Here is a 23,465-nt window from a genome sequence, read left to right as displayed (position 1 = left end):
ACATGACAACCATAAACCCCAGGTAAAATATAAAATACAACTGTCCGTGGTTATCTCTGGCTGACCCCTGAACTGTGCACAGGCAGGGCAGACTCCATGCACCCCTGCTAAGCCTGATAGAGCCAGACAGCGACTGCAGTGGAGCAGAGTGCAGATTCGCATCCAGTTCAGTGAATTTCCTGCAACAATGATCCAGAGTCTCTACATACATTACTTACAATGTCCAAGATATAATCTAAAATTACTAGATATACAAAGAAACAAAAAAAGTGTGTCCCTTACTCAAGAGAGGAGGTGAGTAAACTATAACCTGTGAGTTGGCTGTCTGCTTATGAAAGTAAAGGTATTTTGGAACCACATTCATACATGTGAGCATATTGTCTGTGTTGTGTTGTCTACGGCTGCTTTCACACTGCAACAGCAAGGTTGAGCTATCGTGACAGAGACCCAAAGGCTTGCTGTACTGGATTCAATAATGTTCCCTGAAACTCATTGAAGCTTGAATTGTGTCCCCAAGTTTTGTGTATTAGAGACTTAGCCCCCACTGTGACTGTGAAGAGGGTGGGAAATCCTATTATGGTAATTGAAAGGTGGGGCCTTGAAGAGGTGATTGGATTGTAGGACCATGCAGTACTGAATGGATTAAAAATGGTGGTCAGGGGCATGATTCTGAGGGCTTTAAAAGAAAGGAGAGTCTGTCACTCTCTATCTGCTCTCTCTGCTTCCACCATCTTGCAATGTGAGACCCCTGGGTCACTGTCACCACCACCAGATGGACCTTGGACTTCCCAGCCTCAGAAACTATAAGCAATAAATGTTATTTTTCTTTCTTTTTTTTTTTCATTATTCTTTATACATCATCCAGATCCAGGTATTTTGTTATAAGCAACACAAAACGGACTAATACAGGAAATTGGTACCAGAGAAGAGGGGGTGTTGCTTATAACAGGTACTTGGAAATGTGGAAGCGGCTTTGGATCTGGGTATTGAGAAGAGGCTGGAAGAATTTGGAAGAACAGGCTAGAAAAAGCCCAGATGCTGGTGAAAGTTTAGAAGACAAGAAAACCAGAGAAAGTTTTAGAGACTGGTTACATGGTGGTGAGCGGAATGCTGATAGACATATGGACGGTAAAAACCATTCTAAGGATGTCTCAGATAGAAATATGGAGTTTTTGAAAACTGGGGCAAAGATCACCTTTCTATGAACTGGTAAGTAACTTGCCTGCATTGTATCCATGCCCTAGAACTTTGAGGAAGTTGAAACTTAAGAGTTGTGAACCAGAGTATTTAGCAGAAGAAATTTCTAAGCAGCAAAGCATTAAGGAAGCTGCATGGCTACTTGTAACCGCCTACACTGAGTTATGGCAGCAGAGGCACGACATAAAGCCAGAATTTAAAAGGGAAGCAGAGTGTAAAGATTTAGAAAATTTGCAGCCTGGCCATGTGGTAGAGAAGCAGAGAGCATGCAATGGTGCAGCCCAGCAACCATTAGCTAAGAAGATTAGTGCAAAAGAAAAGGATTATCAAGAAAAGGAGAAAAAGACCCTGAAAGCATTGCAGAAGCCTCTGGGGCCAACCCTTCCTATTCCAGGCCCAAAGGCCTAGGGAGACAGAATGGTCTTGGAGAACAGGCCTGAGGCGCCCTCCACAGGCTCACTGCCTGGGGCCACCTCAGGAAGCTGCTTCCAGCACCAGCACCCCGGCTGCTTTGGCTGCCCCAGCTGTGGCTAAATTTGCCCCAGGTGTGACTGGACATGCAGCTTTGGAAAATACAAGCTGGGGGCCGGCCCGTGGCTCACTCGGTAGAGTGCGGTGCTAATAACACCAAGGCCCCGGGTTCGGATCCCACATAGGGATGGCCGGTTCGCTCACTAGCTGAGCGTGGTGCTGACAACACCAAGTCAAGGGTTAAGATCCCCTTACCGGTCATCTTTTTAAAAAAAAAAAAAAAAGGAAAATACAAGCTGGAAGTCTCGGTGGTGTCAATGTGGTGTTAGGTCTGCAGGCTTGCAGAATGCTACACTAGAGCTGTGTAGGCTTGGGAGCCTCCACCCAAATTTCAGAGGATGTATGGAAAAGTCTGGGGGCCCAGGAAGAGATCTGTCACATGGGCAGAGTCATCACAGACAGCCTTCACTAGAGCAATGCAAAGTGGAAATGAGGGGTGGGAGTTGCAGCAGAGAAACCCCATCAGCGGCATGTCTACTGGAGCTTTGAGAGTGGGACCGCAATGGAGACCCCAGACCTGTGGAGTTGCCCAGCGTGCAACACCAGCCTCTGAGAACTAAAGCATCACTTAAGACCAGGAAAGCCATAGAAGTGGAGCTGCCTGAGGACTTGAGGACCCAACCCCCATACCAATGTGCAGAGGACATTGAACACGGAATCAAGTTACAAGATTCGCCAGCTTTAAGATTCAGTGCATGTCCTGCTGGGTTTCAGACTTCTTTGGGACTATTACCCCTTTCTTTTGGCCTATTTCTCCCTTTCGGAATGGGAATATGTACCCTATGTTTGTGCCATCATTGTATCTTGCAAGTAGATAACTTGTATTGATTTCACAGATGGGACTTTGAACTTTGGACTTTTGAGCTGAAACAAGTTAAGACTTTGGAGATAAAATGAATGTATTTGCATGTGAAAAGACACAAGTTTTGGGGGTCCAGGGGTGGAATGTAGTAGATTGAATTATGCCCCCCAAAACTCATTGAAGCTTGAATTGTGTTCCCCAAGTTTTATGTATTAGAAACTTAGCCCCCACTGTGACTGTTAAGAGGGTGGGAAATCCTATTATGGTAATTGAAAGGTGGAACCTTGAAGAGGTGATTAAATTGTAGGACTGTGCAGTAGTGAATGGATTAAAAATGGTGGTCAGGGGTGTGGTTCTGAGGGCTTTAAAAGAAGAGGAGAGTCTGTTCCTCTCTCTCTCTGCTCTCACTTCTTCCCCATCTTGCAGTGTGAGACCCCTGGGTCGCTGTTGCCACCACCAGATGGACTTTGGACTTCCTAGCCTCAGAAACTGTAAGCAATAAATTTCATTTTCTTTATAAATCACCCAGTTCAGTGTACTTTGGTATAAGCAACAGAAATGGACTAATACACTTACAATCCTAAAAATTTATTAATTTGGTCCTTTAAGAAAACGTTTGCTGACTCCTGCTCGAGGGAAAAGTCAATCAATGGAGATGATCCCCACAATGACCCAGATGTAGGAATTAGCTGACTTATATTGATGCTGAGATCATAAAGGAAAATATCTTCTAAATAAATGAAAACATGGGAAATCTCACAAAGACTTAAAACATTAGAAAAAGAAACAAATGGAAATTCTAGAACTCAAAAATGCAGTATCTGAAATAAAAGGGGCAGATTCAGCTGGCATATGCCTTTGGCCCTTCACTATTGAATCTCTTCCTTGCTAGAAGGTACAAGATGTGCTGAAGATAAAGTGGTCAGCTTCCAAGCATGAGAACAAATGCCATATTCTGAGGACACCAGGGTTAGAGCAGGAACTGAGGAGGAACCTGGTCATTGGTGACCTCCCTAGCACCATACCCTGTGGTTGGGTTTCTGTTACATGCATCCAAATGCATTCCTAACTGATTCTTTGAGAAATATAATTGAATTAGCATCTGAGAACCTGCCAGTCATTGAAAGAGATGTGTGCTTATTAAAGGAGATAGAATAGGCTCAATGTCCAGCTAGTACCTGGCACAGGTACAGGCACCTGGTACAGGTGACTTCCTTTGCTCCTTTCCTGTGTCAGGCTGTGGGGGCATTGGGCCTAGGCTGGTGACAGTGGATGCCGAGGGACATCTTCTAGATCACAGCTGCTACTTGTGTAAGGAGGTGAAAGCAGGTCAGCTGGGAGCCCGTTTCATCCAACGTGGTGGCATCCAGGGCTCTCAGGGAGGCCTCTGCCCACCTCAGAGCCAGGCCAGGGGCTGGCACAGGGAATTGGCTGATGGGCCCGTCTCCCTGGTTCTTGGATAAAGGCTGCCACCAGTTTGCTTGGCCAAGACGAGAGGGTAAAAGGAATGTTGCAAGGTTTCCAAAACCCAAGCTTCCAGCACCAAAGAAAAAAATTTTTAAAGGGCCTAAAAGATTTTTTAAGCCCCTGTGGCAGTCTAGGACAGGTTTTGGTTTAGCGTGAAAAATTTGGAGGAAGGTGGATATACAAAACAAACAAACAAAAAAACCCAACCCAATAAAAGTTAACGGTTTCAGGACCACCTGCATAGCTGCACAAGTTGTATATATATATTTTTCTTTTTCAGAGCAGTTGCCCTGGTTGGAGGATCCAGGATTCCACAGCTCCATGTCACCCCTTCCCTGGGTCCCCAGGGTGCTCTGGGTGGGGCACAGGAGGTAAAGGAGGGTCTATGCTGAGAGTCAGAATTTGGAAAGGGGCCTTCAGGTTGATCTAGTCCAAAATCCTTCCAGCTTCTGCTTGTATTCTTCCAGGAACAGAGAACTTATTCCTTCTCCACATCGGCTGTTTTGTTTTTAGACAGTTCTGCCCATTAGAATGTCTCTGAGTGACTGATGATCAGAGAGGTTCAGTAACTTGCCCAATTTCCACAGCTGGTAAATAGTAGAGCTGGGATTCAAAACCAAGGACATCTGAGCCTCAGCGCCTAACTGGTACACGAGGTGGCCTCCTATGAAAGCAAATCTCTATGTATTTAAAGACAGTTCTCATGCGCCCCCGAGTCTTTCTTTCTCCCGTCTAAACATCCCTGTTCTTTCAACCATCACCCATGATAGGTCTAGGAATGGGCACATGGCCCATGGAAGGGGCACAAAAAGAGACCCCTGGATACCACTGGGAAAGATTTTCTTTCCCGATAAAGAGAACACTGTGAGAAAAAGGTCCCTGCCACTCCTATCCCTTCTTCCTGTCTCAATCCCAGTTGGGTGGGGACAGCTTGTGGCACGGAGGCCTTCCTAAGACCAAGGAAAAGAAGACATGAAGCATGTGGAGATGTCAGACACTTTGAGAGTGCAGGCCATGGCAGGCTGCCCTCTGTCAGCTGCTTCTCTGGAGACCCAGCACCCAGGCTGCGACAGGGCTGCACCCTGCTGGCCTTGGAGCTACTCCCTGAAGCCTTGCCCGCAACACTGAGGTGGTCTGCTAGTGTCAAGGGACCTTAACTGCGGTCGTGGATTTCCACTGTGTTGGACACCATCTCTCCCAAGAAACCGCTCGTGTAAAGGCGCACCTCGCGCTTTAGGCTTACTGTCCGCAGAGGCCTGCTTCCATCCCGAGCTCTAGAAGCTCACGACGTCGGAACTCACCCACCGCGTGGTGAATGCACTTGTCCATCGAGCGTGTTCCCTGTGAGATTTGTTCTCGTTAGTCTCCCCCTCATTACGGATCGTGAACCTAAGGGGAGAATTCTCTGTGTATGGAAATAAACCATGTGATTTGTGAAATCATACTTTGATCAGCTTCTTATTGAAACCCTACACAACAAACCCTAACCCCAATGTGACTGGATTTGGAGGTAGGGCTCTTAAAGAGGTGGTTAAGGTTAACTGGGTCATAGGTGTGGGGTCCTTATAAGAAGAGAGAGGGAGACACGAGGGGTGTACGTCACAGAGAAAAGGCCATGTGAGGACTCGGAGAAGACGGCCATCCACAAACCAAGGAGAGAGGCCTCAAAGGAAACCAACACTCTGGCACCTTGATCTTTGACTTCCAGCCTCCAGAACAGTGAGAAATACATGTCTGTTGTTTAAAGCATCCAGTCTGTGGTCTGTTGTTACGGCAGCCCTAGCAGACTAAGACAGTGACAGAAGGAACTGTCGCCCTCAGTATGATCCAGGGACCAGCAACAACTGTGTCACTGGGAGCTTGTAAGAAATGTAGTCTCAGGCCCTGCCCCAGAATCTGGGTTTTGGCAACCCTGTGCCACCCACCCCCAGTGACTCCCACACTTTAACTGGCATCTCTTGCTGCTGATCCGGTGAGGGGCTCCACCAGGCTCCAGGGACTAGTGTCTCCCAGCGCCTGTGACGTTCCAGTAGAAGGGTCACACACACAGCAGCTGAAAGCCTGTGAGGAGGTTTTCAATGTTTTATTTCACAAATTGTTCAGACGTATCCATAAAAGACGTTACAGAAATGCTTTAGAAACCAAACCAGTTTTATTGAAACAACAGCAACAACGTGGCCCCTGTTCACCCAAAGCACAAAAAACATTTACAATGAACTTTTGTACATAGGAAGTAGTAAAATACATCATTTTTCATAGAAAAAAGCACACACATAAACTGCGGGCTGAGTGAGCCTACAGACAACAGGAAAAGTCGGCACACGCTTCAGAACACGATAGGGCAAAAATCCGAAGGAAACCACAACTTTGCATGGGGGGCAGGAGACGCAGAGCGCCATGGGCTCGCCGTCGCAGTTTAAACATGGGGTTAGCACCGAAAGTACAAGGGGCCCTGCCCGATAAACACACAGAATTAGAGGTGGTCCCCGATTACGAGGGCTTATAATTTGTGGTCTTGTTTCCATTTTTTGAAAAAAAAAAAAAATGGATCCAGTTTTGAAATGTTGGTGCAGGTGAAGAAGCCAGCCAGGCTGGTCCAGGAGGGGCCCTCGGCCCATCAGGACGGGCCGGTGGAGGAGGCCTGGAGGAACCTGGGAACTTTATTTTAAAGTAAAGTTTTTATGGAATCTTTTTCTTGAAACTTCTTTTAAAATTTTATTGAACTGGAAGTTTCAATTCTCCCTTGGGTGGGATGTTTCAGAAGCAAACCCACTGGAATTCCCCTGGACCAGTCACCGATTCTATAAAACCCAGCAAGGGGATCTGATCTACTTTGCCATCTTGGCACAGCCACAGCCACAAACAGCTGGTGACAAAGCAAAAGCCTGGCAGCATGACACCCGGTATCCAGAAGTTCACAGGTACTTGGTGGCAACCAGACACACCAGCTGGCAGTCTGACCAATTCTTTCACTCAGACATTGGGGGTGGAATAGTCAGTACTTGTGATTACTACTAGCCCACAACGCACAAAGCAAAAACAGTTGTGCAAACTTTAGCTCAGTCACACTAACAGTTTGATTGCCTTTTACAAACTCCCTAAAGGGCTTTTACTTTTTTTAAAAAGCTATTTACCTTCAGATTCTGCATTAATTAGAGATGCAATCAAATGAAGAAAGCACCATTCTAGGTCCCCAGGTAGAGTTCCTTGTCCAGACTATCTCAGATTTTTGTTTTGTTTGTTTTCTGCTAGTTCTTTTGCCTAAGAAATATTTTGATGGAAAGTGAAATCAAATTGGAAAGCAGCATTCACAAAAGCGATATATTGGCCAGCCTGGTAGAGAAGGGTGGAATTTTACCTTCTGCAAAGAAATGCTATTTACAAAAGGGTATTTCATTTCACTGTGGGTTTTTGGTCTGGGCTGATGAAGGACTTTTATAAAGTGATGGAGGCTGGAGCACACCGCACTCCTTGGGGCCTTGGGAACGTTGGCGAGAGTCGTTCCACAAAAACAGGAAAAGAAATCCTTCCAGTATTACCGTTGCTCCTGTTATTACTCTGCAGGACAGTTTCATAACCACAAACTGAGCTGCTAACCTCGGTGAGGAATGTACCAAGGAATTCACTCCTCCCACTATGAAAAAATAGGCCATCCGATGCATGGGGAATCTGAACATTTAATTGCCATGTTTAAAAAGCAGCAACAGAGCAGTCCTTCTTTGGCTGTTCTCAGACATCTCAGCGGAACCATAAGAGACAAGAGTTAAGAGAAAGGGGGCTTCAAACAGAATTGCTAGCAAAGCAAAGTCCCGGGTATGAACTCTGACACATAAACTAGTCAGGAGTGGGGCATGAGCCACAACAGGTAGGGGGTAAAGAAAGGATCCGATTCATTAGTCTTCAATGAGACCAAAGGTCACGGCAGAAAACAGATGGGCCACGTGGACTAAAGGTATGACAAAGACAAGATAAATCTCTGGAGTTACTGCAGAACTCTAAATAAACCAGCACTGCTGTATATATAACTGGCCTGCACGTGACCAGGGCCCGTGGCAGGACACTAGCAAGGACACACCCTCTCGTTCCGGCCCATTTGTCTGACCAGCAAACATTAAACCCATTTTTCTCCATTGGTAGGGACGGACTGTGTTTTGTTTTTTTTAAATAGTTACATTCTATTCCATTCCTGGAACTCACCCTGTGCTTGTTCAAGATGCCTCTTCCCACACCACAAAATGCCTTTAAGAGGTGGGTCAGATCTCTAAAGGAGAGAGAGCACCCAGACGGAGAGAGACCCCCAGGCCTTGGCAGGATTGGTCACCAGCTGTCCAGCCAAGCTCCTGGGGATGCTGTTTCTCCACAGTGAGGGGATGAGATGTCACCCACACCAAAGGCCATGAAGGGATGCGACATGGAACGCCATTCAAAGGAAGTTTCCTCACCCGTCTTCCCACCCTACCCCACCCACAAATGAAAAATAAAAATAAAAAGCAAAACCCCAAAGCTCTCTTGAAGATGCCCCCTTCTCCCTTGGTGCTGGAGATTCACTGCCTGACAGCAAAGATCCGGAAGGCCTTTCCATCCCGAGGAGTCCCCAAGCTGGAAAAGAAGGGAGAGCATGTGTTACTGAATGGTCTGGAGGGCCTCGTGCACAGACTCTGGCCGGGAAGGGACAGCTGGGGCCCATATGTCCCCCGCAGTGGAAGAACCATGGCTGAGGGACACTTCCCCACAGCTGCTGAAAACAGGGCCTGCCCAGAGTCAAGAGCAGCTGGCGGGTCCCACTTTCTCGGCAAATGAGACTCAGTCTGAATCTAGGTCAGGGTTGTTAAGTTATTTTCTTTTAACTCAGTGATTTACTGGCCCCAGTCTGTCTGAATTTGGACTCACCCTCCAAGATTTCTGCCCAGTTTCATACCACCTGTCAACCCAAATAGTGGCCATCTGGTTGACAGATTAATAGGATATAGTACCACTTATAACAATAATGCACATGCTGCTGCCACTGAAATAGGCACACTTGCTACATTTAACTTGTATAAAAGAAAAAACAAAATGGGGCACGCCGATTTGTCTTGGGTTCTGTGTGGAGCACTGTGCCAATTGCTGTTTAGCATTTGCATCTTCCTCTGAGGCAGGTGCTGTTATTTTCCCTGTTTTACAGGTGAGGAAATGGAGGCACCAGGTGACTTACCCAAGGTCATATCGCTGGTAAAAACTGCCCTCTCCCAACAGGAGTCAAATCCTTCAGTTAACCAAGTTTTTACCAGCTTTATTGAGGTATGTTAATACCATGAAATTCACCCTTTTAAAGTGTCCCATTCAGCATTTTTTAGAGATTTTATAGGGTTGTGCGATTATCTCCACAATCCAGTTTTAGATCATTTCAATCACCTCGAAGAGATCCTTCACGCTCATTTACAATCAATTCCCCCTACGCCCAGGCCCTGGCAACTTCTGTCTCTAGGGATTGCCTAATCTGGACATTTCATGTACATGGGATCATATAATACGTGGTCTTTTTGTCTGGCTTCTTTCACACAGCATAGTGCTTTTGAGATTCATCCATGTTGTGGCATGTATGAGAATTTCATTCCTTTTTATAGCTGAATAATATTCCATTGAATGGTTGGACCATGTTTTATTTATCCATTCATCAGTTGATGGACATTTGGGTTATTTCCACGTTTTGGCTGTTGTAAACCATGCTGCTAGGTGTATTCACACACAAGCTGTTGTGTGGATGTGTGTTTTCATTCTTTTGGGGACATAGAAGTAGGATTGCTGGGTTGTATGTTAAGTGTATGTTCAACTTTTTTTTTAAAAAGTAGAAATGGTTTCCAAAGTGTCTGGGCCATTCTACATTCCCAGCAATGCATGAGGGTTCCAGTTTCTCCACACCCTCACCAGCACTTGTCACTTTCTGTCTTATGTCATTTCAGTGGGTATCCAGTGGAATCTCATTATGGTTTGAATTTGCATTTTTCTAACAACTCGTGATGCTGAGCATCTTTTCACATGCTTATTAGCCATTTGGATATCTTCATTGCTGCAATGTCTATTCAAATAATTTTCCTAGTTCTTAACTGGGTCATTTGTCTTCTTAATATTAATCTATAAGAGTTTAAATACATGTATGTACACATACATATAAACACACACACACACACACACACACACACACAGGGAAATCCTTTACCAGGTACGCAATTTGCAAAATTTATCTCCCAGTCTGTGGTCTGTGTTTTCATTTTCTTACTGGTGTCTTTTAAGGCACAGAAGTTTTTAATTTTGATGAAATCCAATATATCAATTTTTTAATTTACAGATTATGCCTTTGGCACACCATATCTAAAAACCCATGGCCTAATTCAAGGTCATGAAGATTTAAACTTGTTTTCTTCTAAGAGTTTTATATTTTTAAGCTTTTACATTTAGGTCTTTGATCCAGTTTTAGTTAATTTTTAAATATGGTGTGAAGCATACCAATGTCATAGTTTTTTGCATGTAAATACCTTGTTGTCTCAGAACCACGTGTTGAGAAAGCTATTCTCTGCCCACTGGATGGTCGCGGCCTCTTGTTGAAGGTCAGTTGACTGTAAACATGCACTGTCCATGATGTTCTCTTGATCTGTGTGTCTGTCCTTCTGCAGGCACCACTGTCTTGATCACTGTAGCTTCAGAGCACATTCTCTCCTTGCTGTCACATGTCCACAGCCTTCCAGGACACCAGGGAGAGCGGGAGCTCATCAAGGCCCCCATGGCTGTCTCCTTCTCCAAACTCCCTATTGAATTTTGGGCCAGTCTTTCAGTCTGGTGGCTTTTTCAGGCTCACTGGGCTTGGTCGTGTGCCATGGGGATCCCACCTTCTTGGACAACAGGCAGAGCTCTGTGGTTTTTCCACACTCAGCTTCCCATCAAGCAGAGCTGCTGGTTCTCACAGTCTGCCCCGCACAGGCAGAACCACCAGCCGATGGGGCTGCAGGTAGGGTGGGTGGGAGCAGCCCCGGGCTCAGACCTCACAGGTTCTCTCTGCTCCGACCCAAGGTTCAAGTGTTTTGAACAAGCACTTCCTAGTCTGTCGTGTGTCTTTGCAGTCTGTTGTGTTTCCAGAGTCCCGGGATGGCCGTTTCTGAGCACTGCTGCTGAAGCCCTCCCAAACAGACGCCTCACCCCTCCCTTCTGGAGACCTTGCCTCTCGAGCACTTCTTCCAGCCCCGAGTCTTAATTCCTACACCAACACCAGCTGTGCAACCTTGGCAAGTCATTAAGTTTCTTGATTTATAAATATATGTACCTTCCGGGCCGGCCCGGTGGCGCACTGGATAGTGCCCCGCTTGGGAAGCGCGGCAGCGCTCCCGCCCGAGGGTTCGGATCCCACATACAGACCGGTTCCCGCTCACTGGCTGAGCGAGGTGCGGGAGCAACGCCGAGGGTTGCAATCCCGTTGCCGGTCCCCGGTCCGGTACGGGGGCAACACTGAGGGTTGCGATCCGTTGCCGGACACGGAAAAAGACAAAAAAAAAAAAATATATATATATATATATATATATGTACCTTCCTGAGTGTATCGTGAAAATGCCTGGCCCAGGGAGAAGACCAGCATGTGAGACCGGGAAGGTGGGAGGAGGGTGTAGAATTAAATTGATAGGAGGCTGTTGTTTTGGACTGAGCTCCTGCACCAGGCCCAACAGACTAGTCCAAACCAGAATAGAGTCACTCATGCTAAGTGCCATATAATCAAACTGAACATAGAAATGGGCCAGTTTTCCAAAAAACAGGAGATTCACAGCCACCAATTGAAAGGGGCCCAGTCATAATAAGGAAGTCCCATCTGATTTAAGTAACTTTGAAACCACCGATCTGATTTTTTTTTCTTTTTTTTTTTTCCTTTTTGTCTTTTTTGCTGACCGGTAACAGGATCGCAACCCTCGGCGTTGCACCCGCACCGCGCTCAGCCAGTGAGCGGGAACCGGTCTCCACATGGGATCAGAACACTCGGCGGGAGCACCGCCACACTCCCAAGCAGCGCACTCTCCAGTGCGCCACCAGGCCGGCCCCGATTTTTGTTTCTTGTTTCTGCTTTCTGCTGCCTGTCTCTGCCTAAATGGCTCACTCCCTCTGCGCAGCTCATGGGGGTGCCTTTCTATCCTGTAGATGGGAAGCTGCCCAATTCATGAATTGATAATAAAAGCCAGTTAGAGGGCTGGCCTGTGGCTCACTTGGGAGAGTGTGGTGCTGATAACACCAAGTCAAGGGTTAAGATCCCCTTACTGGTCATCTTTTCTTTTTTTAAAGCCAGTTAGATCTTTAAACCTTAATTTGTTAAAATTTTCTTCTTTGACAGGGGGCAACACAGTGCCTCTAGACCCCAAAGTAGGTAGATGTTCACAAAGTGCAGCTAGGAGTGGGGTTTTAACATCAAAAGTAAAATCGACAAGAATAATCACAGCTGTATTTTTTTGGTTTTGAGTAGGTAATCCTTGCACATTGTTCTAACTGATAAAGGCACAAAGACTCTGTGAAGTACACTGACATTCATAAAGCAAATGTATTTCACAGGACCTAGTTTCCAAAGCCCTGTAGTGTCAGGTTTAGCCTAACTTCTTAAAATTACATATAGAAATGTTAACTTTGCAAAAGACAGGAAACTTTCCCGAGGCTAAAGTCTCTGTTGTGGAAATAGAATTGTAACACAGCAAAGTTGCTGGCTCTCAAGGACAGATGCCCTTGAGAGCAGGTTAACCTACTGATTGTTATGTAAAAATACTGAGGAAACTGCTGCAGGAAAACACAGTATTTGCTAAGAACAAGCTTTTGTTGGTGGATCGACTTAACCTTTTGCAAATTGCATTACGGAATGTCACTTTGCTTATTTCAATGATGTTACTAGTTTTCCATTTGTTACCCATAATTCTGCTGATATCCTTGTGTTTTTGTAATGGTTAAATCAACTGAATTTTCTTGTAGAACTTCCTTGTCTTTACAATAAAAGGGAGAGGCTAACTTTGGAGGGAGCTGACACATCCAGTTTTGCCCCTCCTAATGGGAAATTACTGAAGTGCAGTCCGTCTGGGCCTCAATGCATACACAGTGCTTTTTTTCATCTCTGTTACACAGGGAAAAGAGGTGTAACAAGGTTCTCCTTCCCCACCCTGTCTTTCTGTACCAACTTCTCCTCCCCAGAGACATCCTACGCTCATGTAAACAACTACGTATATTCTCTCCCACCCATTTTCCACACAAGTACTATGCGTGTGCTGCTATGTACATACTACATATGCATACTAATATGCACTTTGCTTCTTCTGCTTAATACAACTTAGAATTTGTTTCTTTTCCATACATAAAGAACATTCCTATTCTTTTTATTCAGTTGCATAGTGTTCTATTGTATTAAAGTATTATATTTACCTGTGTCCCTACTGGTGGATATTTAATTCTTTCTAATCTTTTGCTTTTGCAAACAATGACATTATTGTCCATGGAAATTTTTGCATATGTATGAGAGTACCCAGGGACAAGCTCGTAGGAGTGGAATTGCTGGATCAAAGAATTTCTGCATTTCTAATATTGACAGCTGCCAAATTGCCCTCTATACAGGCTATTCCAACTGACAACTCCTGTGACAGTGTGTGAGACTGCTTGGCAGCATGGTGTGTGATCTGGCTTTTGTTTTTGGACAACTGGAGGTCAGGAAAGGCATCTAGGTACAGTTTTAATTTGTATTTCATTCACTTTGAATGAGTTTGAGCATCAGGTTAAAAGCCCAGCCATGATTTATAAGCACAGCTTCCTTTCCGGTCCCCTTTCCTAACAAGAGACCCCAGATTGGAAACTACTGGACCAGACAGATGACCCTGGCCCTCTCTGATTGCTGGGTGAGATCAGCAATCCTCCGAGAGCAGGCTGCTTGGAATTCCTGCTTGTTTTTCTCCCTTTCCCCATGACAGCTTCAGGCTTTTGGCTACCCTGGGGTTGAACTTTGGAGACGAGTATCAGATGGGCTCCCTCAGAGGGATGGAGCCATGAAGAAAAGCCAAGAGGCAAGACACAGCAGAATGTGGCTGCAGGCTCCCCATTGGACCAGAGGAGGGAGGACAGCAGCCACCTGGGGCCTGGGGTTATCCTGGCTGCCCTGCTGGTTTCTGGAAAGCTCAGATTCCAGGGCCCTGCTCAGGCTTAGAGGCTGCAAGATTTCCCTGGTTTCTCTGCCCAAATGAACAGTCTGGGAGAACCACCCAGAGCTACAAGCTACCCGGCTATTCTGCATGGTGGGCAAGCCGTGTTTTGTGTTCTTCTTGACTTACAGGGCCCCAAATAACCGAAGGACAAGGGAGCCATTCAGGCTGCCGTCCTGAGCAGAGGCTGCCAGCTCGAGGCACCAGGACCTCTTGTCTGGACCTACCAAGCACTAGCATTAAACAGCCTGTCCACCTCAGAGGCAAGAGCCGGCCCCTCTGAGCCAGGTGGGTATTTCTCAACACAGCAGTGTGCTGACACCACCAAGGGTGTTGATGTGCTACTGCCAACATCAAATGCTGGTCCCGTCCACTGCCTCAGACAAAGAACCGCCCAGGTTTGGGTTGCTTAAGAGCCTCCAGGTATTATGAATGTGTTTATAAAAATACACTTTTATAAAATGTATTGAACAAGTTTCATAAAGGACACTGAACAATTTTGATAAAGGATATTAAAAATACCCCAACCAGTTCTGAACCAATTGCTGAACTCAGTAATTTGTCTGTCATTCAGTCAGTGTTTACTGAGCATCTACTACATGCTAGTCACTGAGTTCAGAGTCAGGGATATACATATATACTTTTTTTAGAGGATTCCAACTCTGTTCTCTCAGAGTCTCACCCCTCTATTGATCTTTCAGGAAGACTCAAGAATCAGACAGAGACAGGATCAGATCTCGTCTGTGGGACCCTGGGCTGGTTAATCCATTTCTCTGAGCCTCAGTTTCCACATCTGTAAAATCAGGTTCAGAAAAGTGCCCACTCCTTAGGGACATTGTAAAAAGTTAATGAGCTTCCTTTCTAAAGAGGCATCTGGAACTGGTGAGCACCCAGCTGCTGCTCAGTAGCTGAGAGCTACGGATACTCTCATCCCTACAAGGTTTAAACCTCACTCTCCCATCAAAGTGAGGATGGGCCTGGCACATGGTGACCAATGAATGAGCCTCACAAAAGCCCAAACCCCAGGGGACCGTCAACTGCTTCATCTCATTTTATGAAATATACAATGTTTTTCAGAAATCAGTTTCAGAACAATGTGTGTAATATAATCTCCATTTTGATTTTTATACATGCTATACATGCACGGGGAAAAAAGGTCTAGAAAAGCTACAGATGAACAGTTAACAGAGGTTATCAGGGTGCATGTTGGAAACTCATTTTCTACTTGCTAGGCTTATTTAAATTATAAATTTCTTTTATAATAAATCTTTTAAAGATAGAAACAAGTGTATCTTAGCATTTAAGACTCACCCTGGTCCCTTCTTGGGAAAGGTCTGTGCCCCAAGCTCAGTGACTATCTGGGCTGAGGAAGTCAGGTGTGCTGGTTAAAAGCATGCATGCTGGTGCAAGAGGCCTGGGTTCAAGTCAAGCTCTTCCTCTTGTTGGCTGGGCAACCTTGGGCAAGGTACTTAACCTCTCTGTGTTTCTCCTTCCTTACTGATAACACAGGGATAATTACAGTCCCTGCCTCATACGGCTGTTGGGATTAGATGAGATGAGCTAATGTATGTACAGATTGCAGACAGTTGGGAAATGGGTGGAGGGAGGGTGATAGGTGTTAAACGTGTCCCCCAAAGTTCCTATATTGGAAACTGGATCTCCATTGTAACAGTGTTAAGAAGGTGGGAAATCCAATTCAGTATTTGAAAAGTGGGGCCTTTAAGAGGTGGTTAGATCGTGAGGACCGTGCCCTCATGAATGGATTGACCCATTCATGGAGCAACTAGCGTGGTTCTAATGGCTTTAAAAGGAGAGCGAGTGAGCAGGTTAGCTCTCTTGCTCAGGCCATTTTTGCCATGTGACATCCTGAGTCACTGTAGAGTTCCCACCAAGAACAAGGCCCTTACCAAATTCATCCCCTGGACCATGGACTTCCCAGCCTCTGAAACTGTAGGAACTAAAGCTCTTTTCTTTATGAAGTACCCAGTTCCAGGTACTCTATTAAAAGCAACAGAAACGAACAAGTCCAGAGGGAAACCCACCCAGTTGCTATCAGCGTTTCCTCTGCACAGCAGAGGGACCCTAACACCCGAGACTGGATCCAGCCTGGCTCAGGGGAGACTGTACAGCACATTAAATCTGGAAATAACAGCTCAACAGTTTTTGCTTCTCAGAATTTCTGGACACAGAGATTTTCAGTCGCCTAACCCTTGAGATCCCCAGAGCTAAGCTGTCCAGTATAGTAGCCACTAGCCACAGGTGGTCACTGAGCACTTGAAATGGGGCTTGTCCAAATTTAGATATGCCACAAGTGCAAAATACACACCATATTTCCAAGATTTTATACAAAAATGTGTACATTTCTTATTAATAATTTTTTCTATTGATTACAGGTTTAAATGATAATTTATGGATAAATAAATAAAATGCTTTCTAAAATTTCCCTTGTATTATTTTTTATAATTTTTTTTCTTTTGGTGGCTGGCCAGTAAGGGGATCTGAACCCTTGACCTTGGTGTTATAATACCATGCTCTAGCCAACTGAACTAACTGGCCAAAATATCAGCCTTTTATTTACTTATTTTTTGGGGAGCTGGCAGTATGGGGATCTGAATCTGTCACCTTAGTGTTATAAGGTTGCACTCTAACCACCTGAGCTAACCGGCCAGCCCCTTACTTTTAACTTTGGCTACTAGGAACTTAAGAATCCCGTATGTGGCTTGTAGCGTACGCCTGTTGGATTTGCCACAATAGACACAAGTCCTTTGAGGACAGGGACTTTGTTCCCTCCTGTTCCCCAGCATCTAGGAGAGTACCCAGCACAGAGGAGCTGCCCACAAATGTAGGTGAATGAGTTCACTACTTAAATGGAATTCCACCTACATATACCTCTCTATATGGGTTACATTTTTAAAAACCAAGCAACCGAGAATGCTATATGTCATTGTTGGTGTATTTCCCAATCTCCTTGTGAAATGCGTCTTAACAAAATGGTCTAAGAAAAAACCCTGCACTGCCATTCACGTCCAGTTTTTCCCTGAGAATATCCAGACACACCCTGGTCCCAACAGTAGAGCTCTTCCTGACACTTCTCCTGCCTTTGCCGTCCGGGTGGGTGGGGTGAGAGGGACAAGGTGCCTCTTCTCTTCTGTTGTTGCACATCTGCATGGCCACCTTTCAAAACTTTCAGGAAATCCTCCTCTAGAAAAGGGACATTGCTAAACCAAAGCCACTCTGGAGCAGAACCAACTTTTGGCCAGGTTCTGAGAATTCTGTTCAGGAAGGTTTGGTTGTTTGTGTGTTTGATTGAAGGAGTCCCTAAATTTAAAATGCAGTTGCCATGAACTGGTACCAGTATGTCCCAGTGTCCCAGCAGCCATCAGGGACAGAGCCACCCTCCGGCACACAGTCCCTACTGGGAACAGGTTCCTGGGAAATTTCCCAGCCCCGTGCTTTGGAGAGAGAGGGCTGCTGAGGTCCACCTAAACAAGGGGAGGTGGGGCACGGTCACCCCGAGACGTCCCTGGACACTTCTCTGCTGGAACCACGTCACCAAAGAGGCCCTTCCAGACAGCAAGACTGGCCCTTCTTGCTGCTCTCAGCAAGTAGGACAGGGGGGGGGGGGGTCACCACATTCAGTCTCAAGGGAGATAGGGGTGTTGGACCTACTGGGACCAGTTCATGGCAACTTCATTTTAAATTTAAGGACTCCTTCACCGTCCCTCCGTAATAATGGTGACCTGGACCCTGCTGCAGGCCTTGTTATTTCTGCATCATCTTTCCCTCCCCCCGCCCCCACCAGACAGCAAGTCCCACAAGGGCAGAGCTCTGGCTGCTGTGCTGTCTGCTGGGTCCCGGGTGCCTGGACATTGTGAGGACTCCCAGTGTGATGCCTGCATGGATGAGCAAGTGCTGGAAGTGTGGACAGAAGTGTGAAAGAATTAATTCCTGCGAGGTGCTTTACCCTTGTCCCAAGAGATCACGGATAGAGGCCATTTCTTATGACCGAGTCACAATGTGAAAACAAGCATTGCATCTTGAGGTCTGAAACAGACCTCAGATGTCATGTCATAGCAACAGTGCCACCAGATTTGATCACACACTTCCTATGAGCCACTGGGTAAGGGCTTTGCTCATACTATCTCACTTAATTCTCACCACAACCCATTTAACAGAGGCAGGACTAAAGTTTGGGGAGACTGCCTGCCCCAGGTGACCCGGCTGTCAACAGCACAGTGGGGTCCTCATGCCATCGGTCACCCTGCACCCTCCCTGCCAGCCTGTGTGCAGCTCAAGTGTTCATTCCTCCTCTGGGCTACGAGTTCCTTGGTCTGGAACACCTCTGTGTGCCTGCAGGACCCCAGCACAGGTCCTACACATACGGGTGCTCGATGAATGTTCAGTAAATGGATGACTCTTAAGAGCCAAATGTCAGAATCAGGTGTAGAGCTGACTCTCCAGGCCAGGTACACGTCACTGTCACCTTCACATCATCCTTACAACAGCAGCTGTCACCCCCCCGAGCAGGCACCAGGACCCCTCGAGGGTGTGTTCAGACACAGACGTGGAGCCACTCCTGACGTTCCGACTCCGCAGGCGGCAGGCGGGCCCGGGGAACGTGGTCTCCGAGCAAGCTGCCTGTCGGTTTGGGTGTGGTCGGTCTGGGGACCCCGCCCAGACCCTGCTGCCTTACTACCACCCCAGGGGGTAGCTGCTGTCACTCCCCCCTCCCTAGGTGAGGAAACTGAGGCACAGAAAAGTTGATTAACGTGCTGAAGCATCCTCCCAGACTCCAGCCCACAGGGCTCAGGAGGAGAGAATCGAGAAGGAAGCAGGACAGGGCCTGGGCTCTGGGAATGCCGCGACACGTCGCTCAAATCTCTCTATCGAGCGGCAGGCGTCAGTGACATTTGTGCCTGAAGAGGCTGCCTGAAGACACTTATAATGACAGCAGTCTCTTGGGTGGGTCCTACAGGAAGAGAGAAAAAACCACAGACCCCCAGGGAGTGATGGGGAGAGAAGCCACTGCAGGGACCTCCTCTCGGTCGCCTAAGCTTCCCAGACACCCACCTGTGGGGGCCCCACAATGAGGCCCTTGTCCCCAGCCCACAGGGAGGCTGCCGGAAAGTTCTCATGGATGACAGGAGGGGGAGTGAAGGCCAGCCCACCACACTTCTCAGGAAGCCCGTTTCCTCTTGAAGGGGGTGCACAGAGCCCAGCAAATCGGCGCCCTGGGACTTCTTTCCAGCCTGGCCAGGAAATTCCACTTAATCAGCCACTTCATTTCCCTCCCATTAAATCAATGGAATTTCCCTTCATTAAGCTTTTCCCAGACAAAGCTCGCAAATGTTGAAGGAGAAAATCAGAAGCCCCCCACGGGGGCTGATGGCAGAACCGAGCGTGGCCTGGGAGGAAGTGGGGACGATTTGGGTGTTGGTGACACTGCACAGCGGGACCTGCAGCACGACCTGGTGCTCGCCAGCACCCCAGGTGGCCAGGATGGGAGCGGGGGCCACGCCCTGGGAAACTACGACAGCTTAAGCTTCGAGGGCCAGGGCATATTACAGTCTTGATTTTATAATCCTTTTCTAAAGAGGCCCATCAAATATAAAATATTCGGCATTCCCCTATTACGGGCTGAATTGTGTCCACCCCCCCCCTCACCCCCACAAATTCAAATGTTGAAGTCCTAACCACTAGTACCTCAGAATATGACTGTATTTGGAGATGGGGTCTTTAAAGAGGTAATTAAGGTAAAATGAGGTCATTAGGGTGGGCCCTGATCCAATATGACTGGTGTCCCGATAGGAAGAGGACATTAGGACACAGACACACAGAGACAGGATCACGTGAGGACGGAGGGAGAAGATGGCTGTCTGCAAGCCAAAGACAGAAGCCCCAGAATAAAACCAACCCTGTCAACGCCTTGATCTCAGACTTCTGGCCTCCTGGACGGTGAGAAAATAAGCATCTATCTGTTTTTAAGCCCCCCAGTCTGTGGTACTTTGTTACAGTGACCCGAGCAGACTGATACACACCCTGCACCTGGATCTGCCTTGGGTGGGTATGATAATCATTCCCATTTGACAGATAAATGAACTGAGGCTCGGGAAGGGCTGGTGCCTTTGACATCATAATGCTCTCAAGAGGAAACCCCGAGGCCTGTGTGTGACTTCCTTCCAAGGACAACAGCGATTCCCATGAGAATGGGCAGTGTGTGCCAGAAGATGAACTGGCAGCCTGAACTAGGGCTGGGCTCTTTCTGAAGAACATTCTGGAAAGGCGTACCCTAAGCCTTAGAAGTCTGCACAGGCTCTGACTCAGAAATTTCACTTTTGGGGATTTCAGGAAATAGTCTGGAGTATGTGGACACTGCCCCGGAAGGATGTCCACCAGGGTTAGGGTCAGCTTCCAGGGGACGGGAAAGAGCTTAAGCTCCCCACGGCGAAGTGAAGTGCGGCACACACTTCAGACACAATTCCAAGCTGGTGCTACCAACGACACGGGGTAATGGGTGTGCAGACCAACCTCTGTGATCTCTCTCTCTTTTTTTTTTTTTTCCTTTTTGTCTTTTTTCATGACCGGTAACGGGATCGCAACCCTCGGTGTCGCGCCCGCACCGCGCTCAACCAGTGAGCAGACCAGTCTCTATATGGGATCCGAACCCTCGGCGGGAGCGCCACCGCGCTCCCAAGCACTGCACTCTACCGAGTGCGCCACCGGGCCGGCCCCTCTGTGATCTCTTAAGTGAAAATATAGAGCAGTCACCGCTACCCTGACTTACAGAGTGCTTACTACTGTCCGGCACTGGACACCCCCACCTCAATTAATCCTTCTGACCCCCCTATGAGGTAGGGACTATTATTATCCCCACTTCACAGATGAGAAAACTGAGGCTCAGAGACATCAGGTGGCTTGCTCAGGTCACAAATCTGATAAGATGCAGAGCCTAGGTCTGCTGGACTCCAGACTGTCTGCTCTTATTTAAGTAACTCTGTGTAAGTGTGTTATTATGTAGCTTTATAGAACTGTTAGGTAAACTAATGTGCTTATTTTTGTCTCCTGGGGAAAAAAATGCACACGGGCATGTGCACACACACACACACACACACACACACACACACAGAAAAAGGACCAGAAGATACACACCAAAAAAATCTAACAATAATTCCACCAGGTGATGAGTTATGGATGATCTATAGATTCTTAATTTTCTACAAAAACATCCATTGGTCATAGAAAGAGAAGTTCTTATTTTGAAAAATGAAAGGAAGAGAAGAGAACCGAAGCCAGGCTTGATCTGGGTGTCCTGGTGAGAATGAACACAAGTCTACCCAAGTTTATTCTAAAGCATGGTGACTCTGGCCTCCTCCCAGGCTTCCCAAGGGGCCACTACCAGCTGGCCCTGAGAGTCGAGAGTCAGAAAGTGCCACCCTACCTTTCGGACTGAACTCCATTCCTGAGTGAGCCCACGTAGGCCTTCTTTTTGTCTACTGGCATCACATCCACTAAGCCCCCGCTGTCATTTCTGATGACTCCCGCGTGCACGGCGGTCTTACAGATGCTTGAAGTCTGAAAGCACAGAAGAGCCGTGATTGAGGATGGAGATTCAAGCTCTAGGTGCAAGTCCTGCTGGGGGTGCAGAGGTCCAACCATTCCTTGGCTCCCTGGTTGGTGGGGTGTTCATGACATCAATCCCTGGGAAAATACCATGACTGCCTTGATTGCTCAGTGGTCTCTCCAGAGAGACCTAGCATCATTCATTCATCCATCTGTTCAACAAACATTTTCTGAGCACCTACCATGTGCCGAGCACTGTACTAGGCACTGGGGGGTTCAGCAGGAAACAAAATAAAGACCCTGCCTTCATGGAGTCCAGGGAGGCAGACAAATAAGAAATACACAAACAAGGCAGCTTTGGCTATGAAGAAAATAAAACCAGATCATGAGATAAAAAAAGCCTGGGTGGAGGAGCTCTTTTAGAATAGTTTGTCAGGGAAGACAGTTCAGGGAAAACTGAGTGACAAAAAGGAACCAGTCACAGACATGGGAATATCTCTGTGCAGAGCCTCCCAGGCAGAGGGAACCGCTTGTGCAAAGGCCCTGGGGTAGGGAGTAGGTAGTGGGCCAGGACCATAGAATGCCATGAGTCAGGCAGAGGTGGTGCGAGAGGTGGGCAGGGACCAAACTTGGCATGTGGGCCACAGCGGGGGTTGGGTTATTTAGGTGCTGAGAGAGCCTCTGGGTTTTGAGCAGAGGTAGGATGTGCTGTTTCCTAAAGTTCTCAAGTAGTTCAGTTCCTGGATAATAAAACCCTCATGTTAAACTTTCATTAGGGTCTTAACATCCACAGAAAAACTGTCCTCAGGACAGGTCGTCTGAGAGTCACTGATCAACATTTTTCAATACTGAGGACATTCTTTTGGGGCTGGGGTGGTGGCTGGTGCTTAGTAAAGATGCAGTTTCCTGGACCTCCCCCTGAGCTGCTGATACAGACCCTCCCCAGCCGAGGGCCAATGATTCTGGTGCACACTGGAGGTTAAGAACTGCCCGGCCACCTCCCTCCCGCCTTCTCTGTGATCCTTTCACCTGGCCTCTGCCAAAATCTGACGTTGGCTTTGGCAGTGGTCTCAATCCTCGCTGCACCTCAAAACTACCTGCAGGGGCAGGCCCGTGGCTCACTCGGGAGAGTGTGGGGCTGATAACACCAAGGCCATGGGTTTGGATCCCTATATAGGGATGGCCGGTTTGCTCACTTGGGAGAGCGTGGCGCTGACAACACCAAGTCAACGGTTAAGATCCCCTTACCGGTCATCTTTCAAAAAAAAAAAAAACTACCTGCAGGATCTTTCCACGATAAGGATGCTGGGGCTGATAACACCAAGGCCATGGGTTTGGATCCCTATATAGGGATGGCCGGTTTGCTCACTTGGGAGAGCGTGGTGCTGACAACACCAAGTCAAGGGTTAAGATCCCCTTACCGGTCATCTTTCAAAAAAAAAAAAACTACCTGCAGGATCTTTCCACGATAAGGATGCCCAGGTCCCCCACACCCTCCCACACCCCACTGGATTCAGCTGCTCTGGGATGAAGCCCGAGAGTCGGGGGGCTCCCAGGGACAGCCTGGGCTGCACACAGCGGGGCTGGGTTAATCTGGGTGGGTGCACAGCCTCCTGCTCAGGGAGCAGAGCTAACACTGCTTCTGAGTTGACAAAGGAGCAGGCCTTGTGCCAACTGCCTTTTGCTCATCATCTCACTGAGTCTTTCAGTCTCTAAATGAGATGAGT

Source organism: Galeopterus variegatus, unplaced genomic scaffold (genome assembly GCF_000696425.1).
Source record: "Galeopterus variegatus unplaced genomic scaffold, G_variegatus-3.0.2 Scaffold1563, whole genome shotgun sequence".
Taxonomy (NCBI): domain Eukaryota; kingdom Metazoa; phylum Chordata; class Mammalia; order Dermoptera; family Cynocephalidae; genus Galeopterus; species Galeopterus variegatus.
The sequence above is the reverse complement of the archived record's forward strand: the minus strand, read 5'-3'. Positions refer to the sequence as shown.